Here is a 19,256-nt window from a genome sequence, read left to right as displayed (position 1 = left end):
AAAAAATTTGCTGGAGAGTTGAATCCAGAATCATGCATTGCACATCTCTTTATTCATTTTTAATCTAAAATGTTCCTCAGCCTTTCCTTGTCTTTTCTGACTTTACCATATATTTTCAAAAGAATCATTTTGTATAGTTTTAGATTTGCATAAATTACAAATATAGAATTTTCTCATATAGCCTTTACCCTGCTTTCCTTGTTAAACTCTTATATAAGCACGATACATTTGTCATAGCTAACGAATCAATATTGATACATTACTGTTAACTATAACTTCATACTTTACTAAGATTTCTTTAGTTTTTACCTACCATCCCATTTCCTCCCAGGATAAAATATTATTTACTCATGATGTCTTCTTAGACTTTTTGAACTGAGTTTCTCAAACTTACCCTTTTTTTGATGATCTTGACAGTTTTAAGGAAAGTCATCAGGTATTTTGCTGATTCCTTCAATTTGAGTTTATCTGGTATTTTTGTCTCATTACACTGGGGTTTTAGGATTTTTTTAAAGAGGAAGAACACAGAAGTACCATTATTACCTACTATCAAGGGTACATATTACCAACATTAATTATCACTGTCGATACTAAGTTTCATCAACCGGCTCAAATAGTTTTTGCCAGGTCTCTCCACATGAAGTGTAAAATTATAAACTAATCCCATACATACACACACACTTTCCATATTGTACTCTTTGGAAAGAAGTTCCTATGCACAACTTATTCTTAAGGAGTGGAGAGTTATATTCCACCTCCTTGAGAGCAGAGTACTTACATATATTGGCCCTGGCTGGTTTAGCTCAGTGGATTGAGCGTCGGCCTGCGAGCTAAGTGTCGCTGGTTCGATCTTCCAGTCAGGGTACATCAGAGAAGGAAAACTCTGACTCCAAAAAACCTCCGCTGCCTTGCGGCATACCTCTTCAGGGGAAAGGCTAAGGGAGTAAACCCTGACAGAAAATCCGGAGCCGGAGTCCCTAAGGCAGTTTGACGTTGTAGTCAACACCGGCAACTCCTGCGGCGCACCTGAAGCCAAGCTGTATTGACTCCGTCTTTCCCTTGGACCCTTCAGCTGCGAAGAGAGGGGGGGTCTGCTGCATGGGCAACAGCAGACCCTCCATATCACCCTGCCCAGGCTCTGTAGCTTCAGCGTCATCGCAAGATGTCGATTCAACACGGGAGGAGACAGATACGATGTCACTCCCGAGTCGGTCTGCACAGCCATTCTCGGCGGTGCAGATAGACTCTTAAGAAGCTACACCATCGTCTCTCGAGACGGACGGCTGCCGACGACGACTTACATATATTATTCAGAGTTCTCCTATAAGGAACTTGGTCTATTTCATGTATTTATTCATTCATTTATTTATATCAGTATAGACTCATGAATATTTATTTTTACTTTGGGTTATTATCTAATGCTGTTACGATGCAGCAAAGGATCGGCTGCTTGTTGCCTTGATGTATGAGCTGAAGATTTGTGTTGAAGAAGAGTTTTTTTTTTAACAGGATTCCAATTAGGAAGGTGCTGAGAGTGCTCCTGCTCTGAGCCCTTCTCTCCCACAGGCCCAGAACTTCTCTTGCTCCCCAAAAGATTACAAGCCAAAACCACACCAATAAGTTCTCCATTTCTTTATCTGTCCTTTCGGAGCTTAAGCTGGCCCATACAATCAGATCTTCATCCTCTCGGGAATGCGCACTTGTGGGCTTTAGAGTAGCCATCTTCTTGCAGGATTTGGGGTGCTCTGTCCTCAGTCTCCACATAGCAGTCCAAGACCTATGTGTCCTGCTGCACCGGATCATACTGTCACAATAGCTGGAGCCCAGTGAGGCACTTGTCCCAGCGTGGGACCCTGCGTCCAGGAGTGGGATTCCAAACATGTGGGGTCTACACCCCTGCTGGGCCTGGCATCTGCCCATCCACGAGTACTCTTTTCTGCAGGGAGGAGCAAAAGCCAGAGACCTAGAGCGTCCAAGCGCCAAAAAAACAGAGGTAAGAGCATCTCTCCTCCTCCCACTAGTAAAGGTCTCTCTCCTGGAAACCCATGCGCTCTGGAAGCCAGTGGGAGTGTCCAGCTTGCCAACTAAAGAGGGCCAGTGTAGGCCATATTTTTCTTTGCCCCTCCTCCTAGGAGGCTGCTAGCAATGAGTCCCCTCCCACAGGCCCTCCCTACTGGGAAGGCACTGGCTGCCTGCTTGTCAGGGTTAAGCCTGCTGGCTCCTTAATAGTTGATAGCTGCCTTTGTTATGCAATATGCCTTAAGCACCGTGCCTTCTGCTCCATGGGCTCCTCCCTGCGTTGGAGAAGGCAGGGTGCTTTTAATCTGCAGCCTCAGAGGCTGTTTTCACCACCCTCTGCCTTACCTGGCAAGAAAGGGAGCAGTCTCATGCCATATTTGGGGTTCCCATGCCTGAATTGGGGGGGTCTCTTGCTTTCCAGCGATCTTTGCTTTGACCTACGCCATTTCAGTGCTACATTTTTTTTTTTTTTTTTTGGTGTTGTTGCTCAATATTTCCATCTTTGGCTACTGGGAGCTCTTTCAGTAGGCTCTTGTGTCCCTTAGATATTTCTCTATCATTGCAGTTGTTTGTTTATCACTTCCTTAAAATAAAGAACTTAAAAATAAAGTTCCAGCTTTATCTAGAATATTCCCTGGCCCAACATTTGAAACCAGAAAATTGAAATCAACCATTTCTCCAAGGAGCATTGGTGTTATTTTGTTTTGTTTTGTTTTGTTATTGGAGAATGGTTAACCTTGACATTTTTGAAAGGGTTGGCCATTTCTTTGGACAATGGCCTGTACTAGGATTTCTGGTAATTATGATTATATTCAGATTTTGCATTTTTGGCAAATGATGTTGTTTTTCTTAACACATCATGTCAAAAGGCACATAATGTGATTGGTTCCATTATTGGTCATGTTAACTCTGATATCTTGCTTCAGTTAGCTTGTTTCAGATTTCGCCATTAAGAGTCATTACTTTGAGATCATGTAACTATCCTATTTCTCATCAAACTTTTATGCCCTAATTTTAACTTGCATTGATGATCTTGCCTGAATGTATTATTACTATATAGGTTGATAAATTGTAATTTTATCATTGTATGATTTTATAATTTTTTCTATATTTATTAGTTGTTACAACTAACAACTAAAGTACTGTATTAAGATGTTACATAGTTTTTTTCCTTTCCTTCAGTGCAGGTAAATCATTCATGTAAAATAGTTACATTTGTTTCTGTTTCTATTACAAGACTTTTCTTTCTTTTTCTTTTTAGTTTTGTGTCCAGATGCCTGTTAAAATGATACTTAGCATTAGCTGGTGTGGCGCTCAGTGGATTGAGCAATGACCAGCAAACCAAAGGATTGCCAGTTCAATTCCCAGTCAGGGCACATGCCTGGGTTGCAGGCCAGGTCTCCAGCTGGGGGCGCATAAGAGGCCACCACATATTGATGTTTCTCTCCCTTTCTCCTTCCCTTCCCCTCTCTCTAAAAATAAATACAGAAAATCTTTTAAAAAATAAAATAAGATGATACTTATCCATATTAATTAATTTTAGTTCAAATGCTAGTTTTATCTAACTTTTAAGTTGCTATTCTAGAAAGTCAAATACTTCAAAGTAATCTACAGTTAGTTTATGGTGCCAGATTTCAGGGGGAAAAAAAGAAAAAATAGGTAATAGTTATAGCAAACACCTTAACAGAATTTCCAAGCTGAATATACACACACACATACACATATATACACACTTCGTACTATGACTGAGATATTTCTCATTTCAAGGAAAAATATTTATCCAAGGAATTTCAGGTTTTATTTACATTTACTCTATGCTACATACTTTTACAAATCATTAGAGATATAAAAAGACTAATTTTACATCTAGAAAATGCAAAGCAGTACCTTTTATATTGCTGTAATTTCAAGCTTTAGGGAAAGGATTTTGTAGCAATTCAGTGAAAAGATTACCATTGCCTTCTTAAAAACTTTAAATCACTGTGTATCACTAACATAACTGTCTTCCACTCACAAAAAGGGTATTTTTATTGACCAAACTGATTAAAGCTTATGTTCATGAATGTATTTTTTCCCAAATCCAGAATCCTAGCCTCAAAATTACATGTAGTGTTGATCCTTGAACAAAGCGGGGGTTAGAAGAACTGACCCCCTGCACAGTAGAAAATCTTCTTATAACTTAGAACCCAAAAACCTTAATTACACTCAAATCTTAATATCCACAGTTTTCATATCCACAGTTTCAATCAACTGTGGATCAAAAGTGGTACTTTCAACCTCAGACTGGGAATTCATGGAGAGAGAGGGCCAACTGTACTAATAGCCCACTGTAGACTGGAAGCCTTACCAATAACATAAACAGTCAATGAACACATATTTTGTATGTCATATATAGTATACACTGCATTCTTACAATAAAATAAGCTATAGAAAAAGAAAATATTAAGAAAATTTATAAGGAAGAAAAAATACAATTACTATATTTATTGAAAAAGAAAAACATGTATAAGTGGAACTACACAGTTCAAACCCATGTTGTTCAAGGGTCAACTGTATTATTTTATCCTAAGGCTGTAATTTGAAAAGAAAAAATAATCTGTTCGATCTTACCACTGAGAAACTAATAGGAAACCTTGACCTAAATTGAAGCTTGTAGGATTGAAATCAGACATGGTAAAAAAATTAATAGAAGCTTAAAGGAACCTTAAATTATTTCCAGGCAAAACATTTTTAGTTTAGAGATAAGGAAAACAAGTCTGAAAAGTTTAAACGACTTACTCAATGTCACACACACACAGGTATAAATCTATTGCTTAAATGCCATTATGCCAATTCTTCATATAGTGCTTTGGCTACTGCTCTGTGCATTTATTGACATATTGTTAAACACTTAAGGGCAGCGTTGGAAAACTTATGGAGTCCACATTTCTTGAGGTAATTACAATGAAAGACACATACACAAACACACACAAACTGAAACATTTTTAACAGGATCCACTTGAAAGGCAGAAGAATGTGACAGGCATCCCTGAAGAAGGCAAAGACGTATCAGATTACCTTTTCATTTGCCCTTAGAATTGAACACAATGCAGGGTATGAAATAGGTTCTTAATACCTATTTATGAAGGAGGACTACAACAAACTATAAAGTTGGGTTTTATTTATTTAAATACAAATAACGGAGCAACACAATTCTTTAAAATGAAAGCAGAGATTGGGGAATGAATTGACTTTCCACTTCAGAACTAATTTTATCCTTAACTGATTTTCAAACTTAAAAATATATAGGAAAGTTTTCAATCTGGTGTTCTATTATCAGAACTTAATTATGTATTTGTATATTTACATTTTAAATATACACAGAAAGCACAGTGTTTAGCTCTCACTCCTAAATACTCAATTGTGACAATGGGAAAGTCTCCTGATACCTTCGTAGACATTATGTATTGACACATCTACAAAAATATTAAACCAAGGAGAAAAAAAGGTCAATATTTCATTTGTTTTTATAAAAGAAGGAAAAAATGATCACTTTGAAAATTACAGACTTACCAACTTAAGCTTTGTTGTGAGAAACCATAGAAAACTATATAATTTATAGGAAATGTAATAGGATCTCTGAGAGAATACTAGGATGCTTGGGTAGTTAAAACTTATTAATTTGAGTGGCAGAGAGAGAATCAGTTTATTGTTCCATTTATTTATGCATTCATTGGTTGATTCTGGCATGTGCCCTGACTGGGGATTGAACCCACAACCTTGGTGTATCGGGATGATGCTTTAATCAACCGAGCTACCCAGCCAGGAGGACTTAGTTGGTTTAAATGAAATACTGAAGACTTTAGAAGATTTAAAAGTAAGATCTATTAAAAAAAAAACAAAAAAAAACTCTAGTTATTATTTTAACATTCCTGGGAATTTATGTTGCTTAATCCATTGTAAGAGCTTAAGGAACATTGAAAGAAAGAAGGGAGAGAATGAGAATAGTATGTTGGAAGGATGTCAATGAGGGAAAAATAAAAGGCCAGAAGGCAGGAAGAATGGAGGAAGGTTCTATCATATGGTTTTGCAAGCTTTCAACTTAAATAATGGTTTCAAATTAAGTACTGGTTATTAAGTCATAGTCAAAGCCAGGTAATAAAACAAGAGAAGAACAATTATTGAATACTTCCTGTCAGCCACTATGCCAAACACCAACTAACTCTGTGCAACCCACACAGGCAATAAATAGAACATCACTGCTGCAGCCAAAGACAATTGAGAAGAACTTTAAATCTTTATGGAAGTTTCTGGAGAAATAAAACAAATAAAATATTATTAATATTAAACTGCAAGACTCAGGTATACATATTTCCCCTCTTGATCTCAATATATTAATAGCTTGCTAACACAGCAGCTAATCAAAAACTCTAACCGTAAATCCCAAATCCCTTAAACTTGTTCACAAAACTCAATTCACATAGACTTTTTCCTTTTAGGTCGATCTTTATATACAAATCAACTTGGCTTATTTGTGGGATTTTTTTATTTTTATTTTTACTAAAGCCTGGGTTTTTGCTTCTTCTGATCAGTCAGTTAAAAAATAGAAACCATTTCAATTTTTCTGTCAAAACACATTTAAAAAAATCTGTTACCTCATCTAAGTGTTTACTTTTTTTTTTTTTTTTTTTTTTTATATCTTCTGGGTATGATGGATATCCCGATAGGAAACTAATCTGTTTGTTTCCTACTGGATCTTCAAAGTCTAGCAAAATGTCTAGTGTGAGTCAAAGATGTTTTTCAAATGACAAACTCTAAGTTATCTTCTCCTCCTTATTTTTTGATTTCTACATCAGAAAAGAAGAAAATGAGTATCCTGAGACATACTTAGAAATTAAAATCCTTTTTCTTAGCAGGAACTCCTGCCATTTGCAACAACATGGATGGAACTAGAGAGAATTATGCTTAGTGAAATAAGCCAGGCAAAGAAAGAAAAATACCATATGATATCACCTAATACAGGAAACTAAAGAACAGCACAAACAAAGGAACTAAATAGAACAAAGAGCAGAATAGCAGTCAATAGGGGGGAGGGGAGATGGAGAGAAGGGGGATAAGTAAGGGAAGGGTTTAGTCAAAGAACCTGTATAAATGACTCATGGACATGGACAACGGGGAGGGATATGATTGCAGGAGAGGGGGTGGGTTGGGTGGGGGAGAGAAATTGGGGGAAAAGGGGACAACCGTAATTGAAAAATCAAAAATAAAAAAATAAAATAAAATAAAATAAATAAAATCCTTTTTCTTTAAGAAGACTTTTGACAGAATGAGGTGAGGCCAAGTCAACAAGAAAATTATAAATACCATTGTTGTCAAAGAAATACATAAATACACATTGATTCAATTAGTATTTACTAAATTCCAGTGATTAACATTGTCTATACTTCAGTACCCACTGGAAAGTATGATAGTTTTTGAGAGGCAAGATATTCATAAATTACCTTTTCTTATAAACATCAAAAAATTATAAATGAGCGACCAATTTAAAGTACTATACTTGATTTCACAAGACAATCTGTACCAATGTTAATTGAGCTATAAACTCACTAAAGGCTAGAAATGCTTATAGGTAGAAATTATTACACCATTGTTCTCTATAGCATAAATAAACTGATACTTTTTTCTATACTAATAACTGAATAATATAATGTATGCAAGCCCAATTCATTTATACATAACTTAACAATTATTTGTTGGGAAATTCCAATATACATTGCCACTGTTCAAGTATTTATTTCAAAGATGTGAAGAAAATAGAAATAGCCTCTATCTTCATGCAGTTCACATTCCACTGGATTAGATATTTAACAAAAACGTAAAGGAACATGAGATAATTACTTCTTATGCTATGTTCCATGAAGAAAATAAAATACTTAATAAGAAATAGAATACCTTGGAGTGGGTACTTTAGTGATATTAGTGTGTGTCAGCACCTTTAAAAAAATTTATTTGGTTAATATCTAAAAATGAGAATGGATTAACTTTTTGAAGTGCTGTGGGAGGAGACTTCTAGATAAAAGAAGGACATCTACCAAGTCCTGGATGTAGAAAAAGGCTAGCTGTCTGAGGGAAAGGAAAGAAAAGCTGAATGGCCAGAGAGTAGTACTCCACTTGTGGAATGTTATAAGTCTGGAAAAATAGAGAAAAATTGGATCATATTGAGGCTTTGTAAGCAGTGAAATAATTAGATTTTACTCAAAGAGCAATGAAATGCAGTTGTGTAATTTTGTGCATAAAAGAAACAGAAATAACAGAGTATGATTGGTGTTTTCGGAGATTATCTGGGGTACTGGAGAATGGATTCTAGTAAGGACCAAGGAAATAGGGAACACAGGAGGAAGCAGACTGTAGAGACTAGGAGTGTAATGATAGTGACCTGAACTGTAGTGGGGTATTAGAGAGAGAAAAGAGTGATGATTAACCTCACCCAATGACTATGGTTGCTACATAATGAAATGTGGGAGAATGTATGTTGAAGAGAAAACCACAATGTCCACTATAGCATTAATAAGAATATTTTCAGACAAAGAAAAAGAATGAATGTAAATTACTTCAAATGACAAAGCAGCGATCATTAGTTGGAAGTAGAGGATTTTGTGTCAATATTAGGAAATAGAAACTTATGTGTATAATTGAATTCTGATAATTCAACACCATGATGGCTTGCTTTATGAAGTAGGGATGCATCAATAACTAGTCAGCCAACAGAGTTCAATGGAGCACAGATATAGAGAACAGACTATAATTCTGAGGTATGGTAAACATACCATTTTCCACATCTAAGATTCTGTAAAGAGAATGTAGAATGGTTTTCCATCACAAATGCAGTCACACTGCATGTCTGAAAGAACAGGAAGTTTAGAAAATTTAAACATGAATAGTCATCTAAATATTTTTCACATACCAGACAACACAGTCTTTGTCAATAATTTATTGAATATGGAGTATATTTGTCACTCATTTCCTTCTCTTGAGTTGTCTATCAGGTACCTGCTGTTGCTGCTATTTCTGCTATTGAATCTTAAGGAGCTACTTTTTTGCCATAAACCCTACACAAAGAGTACATCTGCAAGCTTCTTTCTGATGTCACATCACATTTTAATATACAAAGTCTCTTTGTCAATGGTCAAGATTGATGATCTAAATTAGAAGACACTGAATCCATACCTTCCTCACACTGCTTTATTTAATGACCTTGCACTATATAATGTCTGCCTTATCTGTCTCAAGTTCATGTCAATGATTTCAAGACTGTGTAGAATTATCAGAGATCCAGCACGATAAAATCAGCTCATGATTCTTGTCTCCCAAGAAGTGATTCATTGAGTCATCTTAAAAGAAAAGAAAATAAAACAAAAACTTTTATTATTTAAAAATGAAACAATGCATTCCCTTTTTCCCACGCCAATCTGCCAATGTCCTGCAGAAATTAAACCAGAGATTTGAAGTGTCATCACAAATTATAATTAACATGTACTCAATAATTTAAAGTTTCCATTCATTTTTTTTTTCAGGTATTCAGACATCAAACCTGTAAAGCAATAGGCACTAATTTGCAATTTTACCAATGAGGTCATAGAATATCAGAGAAGTTAATGAAATTAACTTCCAACTCTCCCACAAGGAGACTTGTACTGTCATAAGGAGACTGATGCAGAATTTGCATCACCTGAATCTAATACAAATTATAAATACAATATTAGGTATGAAATATAAATATTCATCAATGAAAAAAGAAGTCAAAACAATTTTAATAGTTAAGAGACACAAATACCACAACAGTCACAAAGTCCATAATAATAATGACTTTTTTCAGTAATCACTATTTAATCTACCTCTTATATTTTTCCTATATTTTTATTACATATTACTTGATCACTTGGCTGTATGACAAATATTTCATAATTTCTCAGGAGAAAGTTAAAGGATGTTTTTCTCTTTCTTTTAGCATTTATGACCAAAGTGATTTATGGATATTTAGATGTTTTTATTCCAAGAAAGAAAGGAGATCCTTTCTTTCTTAGCATTTCAGAATTCGAAAGAGGGTAGGAATCCTGGATCTGGAAAAATAAGCCTGGATACGTTACCTGGTTTAATCTTACAAAAAGAAGGAGGAGGAGGAGGAGGAGAAGGAAAATAAAAAGAAAGGAAAAAACTATGTTTATATAGGCACACACAGTGAACAGTTATGTATATCATTACTGCTTAGCCTAACAAATTGAATGGGATTACTATTTTTTCCATTTGATAGATAAGGAAATGGGTTCAGAATGTCAGACAAATTTGTCAAAATTCACAAGATTACTATATGGTGAATTCATGTCCATGTTTTCTGACTAAAAACTCATGCTTATCTAGTATACCATTCTGTTGTATCTTGATGTGAGATAATTTTTTTAAAAGGGTAGGAACACTTTATTGGGAAGGGAATGAAATGAAGCACCCAACCTCTCATATATCAAATATTCAAGTCTTTCTTTAGCTCTCATAGTCCGTGCTTTTATGAAGCAATGGGGTAAGAATTCCAATCCCTTTGTGACAATACTGGGCAATGCTCACCCTTTTTGGAGGCAAAATCTGGTGATTACTTTACTGCTTTGGTTACTATTGTTCATTTTTCTAATATTCTGCCATTTGGAATTTTCCTGCAGTGACTTTTATTTTTGGCAGAAAGCAGGAGTATAGTCTCTGCACTCTCAAATGATCCAGAATCACATTTCTAGGGGACTTGGAGTTTCCCAAAATGATCCATTTCATAGCAATGCAGTGTGTTTAAAGTACCTCTTTCCTATTTACTAACTGGTCGTAGCCAGGGCTGTGCTCAATAACCACCTCATTGCTTGAATACAAAATAGAGATCTATTTTCTCTTGCTAAAATGGAAGACTCTATGTACATAAGTCAAAAGTCTAACAAATCTGCAGAGGAGGGAAATAAATTTTAAGAAAAGTGAACTCTAAAACTGTTTAATTTTCAGGAAAATATTTACAATAAATATTTATAAATATATAATTCCTCCATCATTATATTTGCATAATCTTTTTTTCCTTAAAGTGTTTTAGGATTTGTGAAGAACTCCTTTACCAAGTACTTTCATTTTCTATTATGTTTTAGCTCTTCTCATTTTCTGATTTACTGCTCCATTCATAATTGCTATTTCCTATAGTATCATCATAAAGCTTTAATTCCCTCTAGGGAATTATCCTCACTGACTACAGAGGAGTCTCGGGTATTATGTAAATTATTTTCTATCAGTATTAAATAGCCATAAAAATCCTGAATGTTTTAGAGCTACTGAAATTTTGAGAATTGTGTCTGACTTTAACAACTAAGAGAAAACTGGTTCAACTAAAAGCATAGTTGTTTAACTCAATATAGTGTGCCTGAGTCAAGTCTTTACAAAGTATTTAACTTAATTTTCCCATACACAACAATTCTCTCACACTCATATTTCATCCTAATTTATTACATTAAATTGTTTAATTATATTAAAGCTGATGCAGAGATATGGAAAAAAATAAAACTTTTTCTTGGTAAGCATACAAAAAAAAAAAAAAAAAGGCCTTTGCCAGAAAATGACAAAAACAAAGTATCATGTGAGCAGTTGAAAGAAAGGCTTTCTTGTCATTAAATATTTTGATATTTTATTTCATGGACAAGGGAGAGCCATGGGCCCTTATTGAATAAATGGGTTGGTTACATTGTCAAATCTGTTATTTAGAAATACAAGTGAAATGAGGTTGTAGCAAGACAAAAACAGGGAGAGAGTCGGGGAAGTCAGTAAGGAGCTTACATGATATGATACATACAAAAAAATACCTCAACCAGATAAAATAAAATAGGCATGCTGCCTCAGTTTGCTGAGCTCCTTGAATCAATAGTTTATGTCTTTTATTGAAATTTGGATAATATGCTACCATTGCTTCTTTGATTATTTTTATAAGCCCCATCCTGTTTCATCTTCTATACTGAGTGCCAATTACATACATATTAGACCTTTGATTAGATATTGCCACATGGGTTCAGAGTCTAGTTTTCTTTTTCTTTTTAATATTTTTTTATTACTTTTTTCTCTTTCTGGTTGGAATTGAATGATTTCCATTGACCTGTCTTCAAGCTCATTGATTCTATCTTCTATGATATTTATGTTGTTATTCTCAAACATTAAATATTTTATTGTAGATACTGAGTTTTCTTCAGTTGCAGCATTTATATTTTGTTATTTTTTATAAATTCTATTTGTTGGTTTCCTATTTCTATACTTTTATCCTTTATTAAATTCAACATGGTTATCTCAGCTACTTTAAAATACTCGTTGCTAACTCTAACATCTAAGTCAAAGAGTCATAGTTTGACTGTTCATCAATTATTGAATAATTTGGATTTTATCATTTACATTGTGGAGATTCTGAGTTGTTAATAGTCTACAAGAGTTTAATTTTTTGTTGTTTGTTTGGCAGGCAATCAATTTTTTTCAACTCAAATTACAAACTTTCACTTGGATGTCTGCTCAAATCTCAGTTCATCATTTTTATTCTCATCTAGGCTGTTATTTATCTGTCCCATGCAAACATAAAATGTGTACAATCTGTACATTCTTCTTTCTGGGACTCTCACTTCCTAGTAACTGTGGATGTCCCCAGTTCTGTTTTGGGGGTGCTCAGGCCTAAAATACTGTGTTTTTTCCATCAGAAATGTAAAGCTCTGCACAGTTATGACCATGGTTTGCCCTTAGAATAAAAGTCAGAAAAAGAGAAAACATCACTTACCTCATGCCTCTTCTAATTCAACTTCCCTTTGAACATGCCTGCTTTTATTGATGCTCAATGTTTTGAGAAAATATTCCATATGTTTTTCTGTTTTTGCATTTCTCCAGGGAAAGTATGAGGTTTTTGTAATTTTACTTGTTCGTCTTGTTGATCTATAGAGATTTTAGCAGGTATTTGGGGACATTAGGATTTAGGTGACTGCCATTACTTTGGGTTCCCGGAATTCCTCCAAAAAATGCTGTTTTCTTATTAATAATATTAGATTGCAGCCAAACATTTGTGTGTTTGCTGCTTGGCTACCAAAACAATGCTGACATTATGTATACCCTGTGTGACTAAGCAATCAGAAATAATCTTGATTTCATTGTTAAGTAACTAAAATATAACCTTAGATAACATGGCTTTTATTCTTTAACATACCTAAGTTGGAAAATTGCCTCTAGTGCTCACTGGCTATACTTTACCAGTCACATGAACTTTCTAAACCTTATTTCTCAAAATTATAAAATGAGAACAGTCATACTTTTCTCATAAAAATATGAAATGTGTATATAGCAATATTAAATATATGAAGCACCCTCTCCTTAATTATAGATATAATAAACCAATATCTTTGAGGTGAGTTTAATGTCCAAGATCACTTGTTAAGCCCAAACCAGGTTTAGGACCCTTATTCTTAATTTCATACATAATCCCTTTTAGAGTTTCATGCTCTTTTTTAGATTACTACATTTTTTTAACTCTGGAAAGAGCCAGCAGTTTGAAATTTAATTGTCTTTTATATACCATTATTATTGGTAAGTTAAAAAATTTCTGTGACCCTCAATGATGATATTAGTAAAGTAAGGTCAAATCATGTCTCATTGTGGTGGGAATAGTAACTAAAATATATGACAAATAAGGTGTCTGTAATATTTTTGCCATATAATAATGTTAATTTACCTTCTTGAATATTTGCATAAGTCCTTGTGAATATTTGAAAAGTATTTTTCACTGCTCTGTCTCTAACTGGATGTTTATTTTAAATGTGCTATGATTAATATCTTGTAATTATCCAACCAGACTTATATCCTGAAATACATTCTCTTTGTCAGGAAGACCCAAATATTTGCCAGTCTCATGAATGACTGGGTTCTGCAGTAAATAGGTGAGAAACACCCCAGAATTGTTTTGATGTAGACATTTTATTCTTTTTCTGCCATATTCATGTAACGGTGTTATTACAGTGAACTCAAATTTGACCTCGCCTTACTTAAAACCAGCATATACATATATGTCCTTCCCCTGGCAGAGAAATGTCTATTAAGGACAGAAACAAGAACATCTAAATGATGCCTCTTTCCATGTTTCATAAACTGTAGATAGGTATAGCTTTCAAAAGGTTTAAATGGATCCCCTGGGCAATCTTCTTCTAGGTAAAAGTTGTATTTTCTTAACTTTCCCCAAAGTTTTCTCATTTGTTCCCACCACATAAAGAACAATCTACATTGCAGTCAGGCTGATGCTGCAAGACAAGTCACAAAGCTGTCTAAGATGTTCATTTCAGGCTGCCTCTGATTTAAACTCTAAGTGCTAGAGTAGGAGCCTGGGGTATAACTGTTTTTTATTTTTCCATCTGAAAAGGCTCTTTTTTTCAAAACATACAAAGACCTTATATTTCTTTTTCTTATTTAAAAAGAAGAAAATCTCAAATATACATGCTCTCTCTCTTCCACAAGCAGAAAACCATCACATTTTAAATACCAATTTAAAAAAGTTTTCTATTTTTTTTTTGAATTCCAGTTTTCCTGTAAAAATATTTTAACTGCAAACAGAGCCATGTCAATTTTAAGCACTGTGATAATATGACTTTGAATGTGTCAAAGATGTAATTAATCAAGCTGAATGATGGTGGTAGTGGTGATGATGAGGGTGAAATGATGCATGATGCCTTATGCCATACCTGTTGAGAGAATATGGAGAGCTATCCAGAAAATCAGATTTTCCCCTTAAGGACCAAATTTTAGATATACATACACATATTTGTGAGGCATATAAAGTACAATAACTTCATTAAATAATACAGATAAAGTCTGAAGACAGAATAGATATTTAATTTCAGAAAACAGACAGCATGCAAAGAAATGGAGAACATGGACTGTTTAATTAGAGATCCGTGTGTTCAAAAGCAGCCTTAGCCATTTATTTTGCTTTTTTAAAACTTAAGTAAGATTAGTTTCTCTGAGGATCATTTGGCTTACAAAAAAAGGATGAAAGATGATATTTCACTTGAATCGCTGTTCTGAAATGTGGTCATTTACAGGATGGTGCATGGAATAATATCTAGTTCATGCAGATTAAAAATACGTTAGATTCTCTTTCCTCTATGTATGGTTTGAGAGAATTCTATGAGAAAGATGGCATATAAACTAAATTTTGCATGGTGAGTAGGATTTGCACATGTAAAAATAGGGAAATTTTTTTTCTGTAAGAAGCCAGGAACAAAATAGTCAGAGATATAAAAAGGGTAAAGAAGTAAGCCATTACATTGTGCAGTTTTATAAAACATTTGTGATGTGTTCAATCGACAAATGTATATTGAAGTAAAATTATCTGTAACTTCAACAATAGGATAAGGATTATAAAATGTGATTTATAAAAAAAAATGGGATTGCACAGATTTTTCCTTTTATTTATAGTATGGAGATTAAATCATATAAGTCATGTCTCAGAAAGCTTTTCCTGGCAATAAGGCATACACTATGTTGTAGTAGAGATTTGGGGAAGACAATTTATTCAGGAGAGTCCCATTAGAAAGCAACTAGGGGGCAGGCTGACAGCTCTGAAGGCAGGGGTTGAGGAGTGGAGGTATTGGGCAAAAAAGAAAAAGGACTCATGGACAGGGCAACACTGTGGTGATTGCTGGGGTGAGGGGTGTGCATGGAAATAGAAGAGGGCACATGAGGGATAAATGGTAATGGAAAGAATACAATAAAAATAAAATAATGGAATAAGAGAAAATTAGGTAAGCAACAATAGTAATAGGTTTGAAACGGCCAAGAAATTCAACAGAGATAAAAAGGACTGGACTTAGTAACAGACTGAATGTATGTGTAGAAGGTTAGGTCATAGGACATTAAATTTTTTAATGTCGAGAACTTAGAAAATTGGAGAGATTGGCTTATTAGTCGAAAGAATTAAAATTGGGGAGACAAACATCATACTCTTATAATTGGCATAGAAGTCAATATTTTTCAAAAAGTTGCGATTTATTTAATGTGAAATATATCACAAAAAGGGGGTAAAGGTGTATGAAATTTGTATGCATATACAGAGACACACTCATACACACATAATTTTGCATTCAAGCAATATTATACCTGCCTGTGGTAGCAGTAGATTCATATCCTTAGAGAAAAAAACTAGAAAATCCAAATCATTTATATATTATATTTCATGTGTATATAAATATACATATATATATATACACATATAATGTATATATTAAATACACACACATGTGCCACCACTGTGGGTACTGAAATCAAAAGATATTTTGATGGAATAATAGAACTGAAGAGAGGAAATTGGAAATTTGAAGGGTAAAACTGCTTTTGAAAGGAAAGGTAGAACCGTTCCTAACATAATTCTCATTTTTCTCTTTTGACAACTGTCGAATGCTCGTGCTACACAGAGAAGGGGGCTAAAAATTTAAGAATAAGGCTCCCAAAAAAGAAGAAATATTGAGAGGTCCACTCTGCTGAAGAGAAAAGCATTACCATTTAATACCTGACACAGAGGGGCCTGGTTGAGAGCCCTTAAGAGATTTTCCTTAGAAGCTGGGCAAACAAGAGGTATAGGAATATTACCAGAACAAGATATATTATTTATATGTGGTCAGTATTAAGGGCATTTCTTTGATTTTTTTTATGGTGAAAATTTTAAACAGTTTTATTTAAGACATTGCATTTTCCACTTTAAAATACAGTACTTATAAAGTGCATTATTTCCTTCCCCTGTGCACATAGTCCATATTCAAGTATTGAGAATGCTCAGTTTTATTATACAGCAGCTCAACTTTTAAAACTGCCATGGAATTTGCTACAAATTTGGGTCCTTCAATATTTTGTATGGAACAATGCTAAATCTATCTATGCAAGAGGTTGGCTTAATACCCCTTTACAATGGTGGGTGCAGAGGAGGCACCCCCAGGTGGAGGGACTCCACCACCGGGGAAGTCCCCGGGCATTCCTCCTGGCATGCCTCCCACACTCTGGTACAGCTTAGTGGTGATTGGGTTGCAGACTTTTTTCAGCTCTTTCTGCTGATGTTCAAATCCTTCCTTTTCTGCAGTCTGATTCTTATCAAGCCAGTTGATAATTTCATTGCACTTGTCAATAATCTTCTATTTGTAGTCACCATTGATTTTGCTTGCAGTTTTTCATCTTCAACCACTGCTTTCATGTTGAATGCACAGGATTCAGGTGAGTTCTTGGAAGACACCTTGTCCCACTGCTTCTCATCCTCAGCTTTGTACTTCTCAGCTTCCTGGACCATGCGCTCAATGTCTTCCTTGTTCAGGTGACCCTTGTCATTAGTGATGGTAATCTTGTTCTCTTTTCTTGTACACTTATTCACAGCAGAGACATTAAGGATGCCATTGGCATTGATATCAAAAGTGACTTCAATCTGAGGAACACCACGAGGTGCAGGAGGTATGCCTGTAAGTTCAAGGTTGCCAAGCACATTGTTATCCTTGATCATGGCACGCTCGCCTTCATAAACCTGGATGAGCCTGCCAGGTTGATTTGTCAGAGTAGGTGGTGAAGGTCTGTTCCTGCTTGGTAGGAATGGTAATATTGCGCATGATGAGGACAATCATGAGTCCACCAGCTGTCTCAATGTTGAGGGAATGAGGAGTGACATCCAGCAGCAGCAAGTCTTGAACATTTTCAGATTTGTCTCCAGAGAGGACTGCTGCACCATAAACAACAGCCTCATCAGGGTTGATGCTCTTATTCAGCTATTTTCCATTGGAAAAGTCCTGCAAGAGTTTCTGAATCTTAGGGATATGGTTAGAACTCCACAGCAGGACAGTATCATGGATTTGGGACTGTCAAGCTTGGCATCCCAAAGGGCTTTCTCTACAAGGTCCAGGGTGCCACGGAAGAGGTCAGCAGTCAATTCTTCAAATTGGGTGTGGGTGATAGGGGTATAGAAGTCTATACCTTCATAGAGTGAATCAATCTCAATACTGGCCTGGGTGCTGGAGGAGAGTGTATGTTTAGTACGTTCACAAGCAGTACGAAGGCAACAAACAGCCCTCCTATTCTCACTGATGTCCTTCTTTTGCTTGCGCTTGAACTCTGCAATAAAATGGTTGACCATTCAGTTGTCAAAGTCTTCTCCACCTTAGTGGGTGTCACCAGCTGTAGATTTGACCTCAAAGATTCCATCTTCAATTGTAAGAATTGACACACTGAAAGTGCCACCTCCCAGGTCAAAGATCAGCACGTTTCTTTCAGCTGCAACCTTTCTGTCTAAGCCGTAAGCCGCAGCAGCAGCAGTTGGCTCGTTGATGATTCTAAGTACACTGAGACCAACAATAGTTCCAGCATCTTTGGTAGCTTGATGCTGAGAATCATTGAAGTAAGCAAGTACTGTGACGACAGCATTGGTTACGGTCTTTCCAAGGTAGGCTTCCACAATTTCCTTCATCTTTGTCAAAACCGTAGATGACACCTCTTCTGGATAGAAAATTTTTGTCTCTCCCTTGTATCCTACTTGGACTTTGGGTCTGCCAGCATTATTCACCACCATGAAAGATCAATGCTTCATATCAGATTGAACAACAGCATCATCGAATCTACATCCAATTAAGCATTTGGCGTCAAAAACCATTGGTAGAATTCGTTGCAACCTGATTCTTTACAGCATTGCCAATCAATCATTTGGTACCAATAAAGGTGACATAACTTGGGGTGGTTCGGTTTCCCTGATTGTTGGCAATTCTTTCTACTTTTCTGTGCTGAAAGATACCTACACAAGAGCAGGCGGTGCCAAGATCAATGCCAACTGCAGGTCCCTTAGAAGTGGTTGAGTGAGTGTGCTACTCGCAAAGACATGGAACAGAACAGCTTCCCCATGTTCAATGAGCTTCTTTGACTTTTTAATGTTATTTTGAGCAAACAAAACCTTGCCTTATAGTAATATAATGCCACTACATTTTTAAAATGCATGTTGTATATTTTCTCAGTAAATTCATTTTAAGTATATGTGTATAACCTATAACGAGTTACGTTGTCTTGCTCTTATTGTTGATGTACTTGCTTTTTTTGAGGGTATTCAATATAAGTGTATTTTGGTTTTAATATGTTGGGGGGCTAGTTATGTGTGTGTGTGTGTGTGTGTGTGTGTGTGTATAATTTTTTATCCTCACCCAAGGACATTT

At 35.4% G+C, this 19,256-nt stretch overlaps 1 pseudogene; it reads right to left on the bottom strand.

Moving 5' to 3' along the window:
* Nucleotides 1-16,973: 16,973 nt before the first annotated feature.
* Nucleotides 16,974-18,658, bottom strand: LOC150018593 (heat shock cognate 71 kDa protein pseudogene; annotated as a pseudogene).
* Nucleotides 18,659-19,256: the final 598 nt, after the last annotated feature.

This window comes from Furipterus horrens, unplaced genomic scaffold (assembly GCF_987537825.1).
Source record: "Furipterus horrens unplaced genomic scaffold, mFurHor1.1.pri manual_scaffold_2, whole genome shotgun sequence".
In the NCBI taxonomy this organism is placed as follows: domain Eukaryota; kingdom Metazoa; phylum Chordata; class Mammalia; order Chiroptera; family Furipteridae; genus Furipterus; species Furipterus horrens.
This window is presented reverse-complemented; position numbering and strand designations above follow the sequence as displayed.